This window comes from Amblyomma americanum, chromosome 1, assembly GCF_052857255.1.
Source record: "Amblyomma americanum isolate KBUSLIRL-KWMA chromosome 1, ASM5285725v1, whole genome shotgun sequence".
NCBI lineage: Eukaryota > Metazoa > Arthropoda > Arachnida > Ixodida > Ixodidae > Amblyomma > Amblyomma americanum.
The window spans coordinates 137,955,022-137,961,021 of NC_135497.1; the positions used below are offsets into that span (position 1 = coordinate 137,955,022).

General features: G+C 46.1%; 1 long non-coding RNA gene across 1 annotated transcript in view; it reads left to right on the forward strand.

The window, feature by feature from the left end:
- Positions 1–5,619, forward strand: part of LOC144136209 (uncharacterized) — an 87,568-nt gene extending 81,949 nt beyond the window's left edge. Inside the window, exons 3-4 of the long non-coding RNA XR_013315576.1 lie at positions 4,476–4,613; positions 5,540–5,619. This is a non-coding gene — a long non-coding RNA (uncharacterized LOC144136209). The remainder of the gene's footprint in view (positions 1–4,475; positions 4,614–5,539) is intronic.
- Positions 5,620–6,000: the final 381 nt, after the last annotated feature.

Genomic DNA, 6,000 nt, shown 5'->3' on the forward strand with positions numbered 1-6,000 from the left:
CCCAATGCAAAGGTCTGTATGTGTACAAATAAAGGCAAAGGACCATGCATGACACTTCCTGACTTGTTAATGGGAACGGTATTCCAGGAAGCCGTATTGTATCAGTAAAATGAGCTCTTGGTTGAGTTGGTTACTTGTCTTAGGCATAGCAGCAGGGCAACAAAACACACACACACAAGAGAAGAATAGACACCGAGAGACACGCACTGTGCGTGTCTCTCGGTGTCTATTCTTCTCGTGTGTGTGTGTGTGTGTGTGTGTGTGTGTGTGTGTGTGTGTGTGTGTGTGTGTGTGTGTGTGTGTGTGTGTGTGTGTGTGTGTGTGTGTGTGCGTGTGTGTGTGCGTGTGCGCGTGCGTGTGCGCGTGCGTGTGCGCGTGCGTGCGTGTGCGCGCGTGTGTGTGCGTGCGTGTGCGTGTGCGTGTGCGTGTGTGTGTGTGTGTGTGTGTGTGTGTGTGTGTGTGTGTGTGTGTGTGTGTGTGTGTGTGTGTGTGTGTGTGTGTGTGTGTGTGTGTGTGTGTGTGTGTGTGTGTGTGTGTGTGTGTGTGTGTGTGTGTGTGTGTTTCTTTTTTGCATTGCTACTATGCCTAAGCCGTATTGTGCCCCACATTCTTTGATGTCTCGTCCCTCAGCGCTCACAAATATCGCATCTGCCCCAAAGGAAGCATTCACGTATATCAGAAGCGATAAACCGGACATGCATCTTGCGGTCGAAGTACCATCGCAGTTCGTACGCTGCCTACATGGCTGAACGCAAAGCTGCAGACACTCTAAAGCCACTCACTCGTCCTTAGCTCACTGCTAGGGCCATTTTATTCCTTTAGTCCCCATTTCCCTTTCCATCGTGTAGTCTCACGACCTTCTGCTCGGAGCCCGCGCATTTATCCGGCCACTGCCCTGGGTTCTATTTCCTGCGCCCTGCTTCTCCTGCTTGTCTACCTTATCTGTAGTACTACTATTATTTTATCCCCCTCTTCGTTTCACACCTTACGTCCCATACCTCCCATCCCCAGGGGATGGGTTGAGTGGGCTCCAGTACTTCAACCACGTCAAAGAACAGCATTAACGCGCAAGGGAACAATAAACAGGCTAGGTATAGCATATAAAAAATAATTAAGCACCAGAGAATAATTAAAAAGCAGGCGATAAAAACAATCTAATACAAATTATAGGTTTAAAGAAAAAGATTAGGCATAACGGAGATGCAAAGTACTACAGTGTACATATTAGGCACGAAAAGAACAGAAGTAATCACAAAAGTACAGCAAATGGAAAAAAGAAAACATTCAAAACTTTCGAACACTACGAACATTTCAAATGCCGACGTCGCTGCGCATGACAGCAAGAAATGTGGAGGCGTAAGTTTCAATGGCTATGTGCGCTGGTAAACTGTTCCACTCAATGATGGTGCGTGGTATGAATAACTTCGCAAATGCAGATGAATGACACAAGATGCGTTTAACTTAGTGCGGATGGTCGAGCCGCGGAAAGAAGGCTGATGGTGATTTGAAAAAAGTCCTAGTCATGATAGTTTACGGCGGTAAGACAAGTCTTGTAATTCGGTGCGATTTTTAAGGCAGTGACGCTGGTAGTATGTGAGTAGTCTGAAAAAATAAAACGCGCAGCACGATTGTGCACGGACTCAATGCTAGCTATGAGATAGGCTTGATCAGGATCCCAGATGGCTGACGCATATTCAATCTTCGGACGAATGAGTGTGATGAGCGCGAGTTTTTTCAGGTGCGGGGGAGCCAGTCTGAGATTATGCTTTAGTAGGCCGAGGGAGCGGTTGGCGGATGCTAAAGTTTACAGCATGTTTACAGCGCTGTCGACAGCTACATTTCATGTCGCCACCTTCCCACGAACTACGTTGCCAGGTTCAAACTCCGTTCTTTGCCCAGATTTAGCAAGCGTCTAAACAGCTGGCAACCCAAAAACCGTTGGATCATGACATGCACGGGCTCAATGCGCAGCTTTCCCTCTAGAGTCAGTATATGGGTCCACCAAAAGCGCCATGGCATTCCTTACAGGCGTCACAACGGCACGCGCTGTTAAATTTTGCAGGACCCATTTCATTTTTGAAAAGTTGAACTGCCATCAGTGGTTTCTGAATATTCACTCAGTCACTTTGAAACACGGTCGTTTTTACCAGGCTCCCGAGCTGCACTACTGCTGATTTCCAGAGTACGACCGCACCCTCTCTCCTCCTCGCTTAAAAATACACACGTTTACTTTTATGAAAAGAAGCTGACGCAGCCCCGTGTGCTAATGTTGCGCAGTACATATCAGCACTCTAGTATTTTGTACCTTCTACAACGGGAATGGGGGAACAATCTCGAAGAATATAAGCGGCCTGCCTAGTGAAATTGAGTTTAATGTTCTTTTTCGGACTAGAGTTTAAACGTCCGTGAAGACTAAGTACGTGACAATGTTCTGCCCTCGCTGCGAACGAAGCACAAAAATGTGGACAACAGACTTCCTCTCATAGGACTTCGTAGGTTTCTGTGTCATGCTAACGAGGCTGTCCTCAACGTCCTCATTAGCAGCGTTTCCTTTACCAACACTCATCCGTCTTCGCGGTTAAGGAGCTTGTTTTAACGACTGCCTGGCATAATTAGCCCACTTTCTTTTTGTTCTCAGCGTGTGACTTCATTATCCCACGTCTGATCTCGCAGCTCGTTTTCTCATTGTGCTGTTTCGTCCCATTATATCTTCTCCTTCAAGGAAAATGGACATGTAACTCGTAGAGCGTTTCCAGAAAAAAAAAAGTGAAAAGATCGCGCGATCGTAGCAGCTATGAAGTGGTCATTATGGGAGGTGAACAAACAGCACAAAATATTCTTCCATACGCCGCTCCAAGCATTTTTGCTGACCGCAGGTTAGCCACGGTGGCTAGCAGGCATAATTCCGTAGCCATGGGCCAGATGGCGCCACCGCCCAAGAACTTCTATGGTTTTCTCTTTCGCTCTCTCTCTCTGTCTCTCTCTCTACTGTCGGCGCTTCTGCGTGCGGCAGGATCGGCAGTGCCTGGCGTTAAACCTCTGCACGCCGCGACACCTTCCCGCATTTTTTTTTTTTCCTGCAAGCTTTTGCGGCTCTGAAAGACTGGCTGGTGTCGGAAAAAACGAGATTTTGATGATTGTGCCGAGCTTTGGCGTAAAAACTAAGGCTGCAAAATTCTTGCCTACTCCCGAATGGAAACACGCACTAACGAGCACAATCTAATTTATTTCGTGCATGTAATTCTGGGATATTTCTTCAGTGGTGCTCGGATTTATTGTGGACAGCGCTTTTTGAACATTTCTTTTTGTAAATTGTTGTGTGGGCCTGTTTTGGTAGTATGTTTTTTTTTATTGTGTGTGTGCGTTTGCTCGAACATTTGCGGTTTGTTTCTTTGCTTCTTCAGTTTAGTACCTCTCAAAGCGCGGTGAGGACGTTGTGATAGTTATGCTAAACAAGGACAAAAAAAGAAAACCTCAGGAGGGAACGTGACGTCACGCGGCTAGCTTTCACAAGCCAAGTGCTCATGAAGCCTCTCCCTCACCCGTTTTTCGATTTTCGGCTCAGTCCCTAATGTTTTGGTGTTGTACATTTAGTTCGCGCGGGCCATGGCGCAGGCGTCTACAGCAAGGAGGTTGATCTGCAGTCGGTTTGGCGCGCTTGTCCGCGCATGCGCGCACGCAGCGGTGATACATATATCACCGCACGCTATCACATGGTGCATTCACGGGGCGGGACCAACTCTGCCCGTTTTACTTTTTATGACTAAGTTTCGAGGTTAGCGCCGGATGCTCCCTCCTGAGTTTTTTTCTCCATGGGGCTAAACCCCTGCTGCGTCATCATGGTACCGTCATAGTTTCGTGCGGATGTTTGGCCGGCACAATTTGGTATTTACCAAAATGTTCGCTCAAAAGGACAAACAAAAGTGAAGGCCCTCTAAACGTTCCTTGTGCTGCTTCCAAGCCAGTTGAAATCTTTTTAAAAATGATAATTTTGTACTTCTGAGCGCCTTGATTTCTGAAGCTTCGGGATGCTGTCCGCAAATTTTTTATGGTGACAGCGGCCATTATGATACCAGCTTGAGTCACATAATATGAGAATATCGTTGTAGTCAGATTAGTGCACCTTTAGTTTTCTCTTAAGGGCTGTAGGTAATCAAGAAGTGGACGACAGTGGCTTCTAGCACGGTTAGCGAAAACGTGTAGTGTGTGTGCACATAGAGTGCGTCCGCTGCTTTCGCTCTAACGACAGCGTGTAACAATTCTGTAGCTTCAACGTGTTACACCACCGCTATGTGAAATTAGGTACCAGGGAGCGGCTATACCACAGGCAGCTCTAAGATACTCTCCAAATAACTCTGCATGACCGCTCCTTTCGCTCATCTACAGCTGCCGCTGTGTTCGTGATGTTCTTTGCAGGGTAAATTATTGTGCGGAACGTTCCCGGTTATTTTGAAAATTTCGACTACTGGTTGCAGGTCACGAACCGAGCTCGTGCAGTCGGCGCAGAATGGTTCTCATCTCGCAATCATGGAGGCTTCGCATACGTGGAAGTGTTTTCGTCCCCCTGCGACATGGATGGCATTTATGCTCGTTATGGCAGTCGAAAGCTCTTGGTATGACTTTATCTTTGTATTTTCAGGCTTCTAATTCTTTCGTGCATCGTACAGACGTAGCTGATAATGCAGATAATGCATAATGATAACGCAGTTTCGACCGTTGTCATACTGCCTGGATTGTTATCACCGAGTAAAATGAATTTCCAAGCGCTGAAGTTAAACTTCAAAACTTTTTTTTTGTACGTGCTTTAAAAGTTGGTTGGCATTTATCAAAAAGTACGATTACAGATAATGTGCCGCAAGAAATAAAGACAAACCTCGGACTTGCTAGGTTTGACCTTCCGTCGTGGTGTTGCGTTAACAAGGCTTACGATGGCCGCACTTCTTGCACGCTAACATGATAGCTTAACGAAAAGCAGTCGCGTGTCATTTAATGATGTCGATGCATCCGGTATAAAGTACGCAATGGCAGTAGCGCAGACGACGGCCGATTATCGCGCTGAGGGATGTTTTTTGCGTTGTGCAAGTTTGTGGTCAAATTTCAGTAAAACGAACAAATAGAGACGTATATCAAATTGTTCCAGGACAGTCTGAAGAATAAAACTCCACTCAGTGTCTTTTCTACTGCTGCAAGTTTCATTAGTTTCAGTTCATAGCGTTCACAAAAAAGATTTTCACATGCTTGGCAGATATGACAAGGTAGAATTATCACAACACTTCCCTTTATAAGCATCGCTAAAGCGCGTCATGAGAATCGAGTTCTAAGGAAATGAATGTTATAAAAATATGCGTGTCATGTGCCTGGTTTAATCCAGAAGGCTGCCCTACTTTCAACCCAGTTGACTGTGCCTTCATGTCGATGTTCTGTGCACGTGCGTTAGTTCCGTAGTATTTGTTGTTTCGTTTGAATTCAACTGCTCTTAATTGCATCTCTGCTCTGCCTTTGCGTTTCTGCTTGAATAACACGTGTATTTTTTTTACAGGGAGTACAAAAACGAAGACAGCTGTTCCTGTGCAGAGTACCGCAATAAAAAATAACTGCAATGAATGCTTAAATAAACGCATGCTGTCTCTTACTTTGTTTATAAACGTTTTCTACTGATTTCTACTGGCTGACTTTATTTCGAGGCACGCGGAAGATTTCAGGCTAAATTTCCTTTGTTTGTACCACAGGATTGTTGTAAAATCTAGAGGCGGCGGGAGGTCTTCTTACGTGCTCACCGACCGTGCGACTCCAACAAAGAAAACACCGCGGGCAATATCTTGTAACGACTCTTTTCTCGACCCATTCTTCTGCGCCCTTAGTTCTGGTGGCTAACGCCACTGACGTCGACGCTGGTAGCCGACGAGCAGCGTTAGCCGCCGGCTTTAGTATAGCAATGGCAGGACAGAGCAATGGCAAAGGGGCGGGGGGAATGTATCGAAAAAAAATCGTTTCAAAATA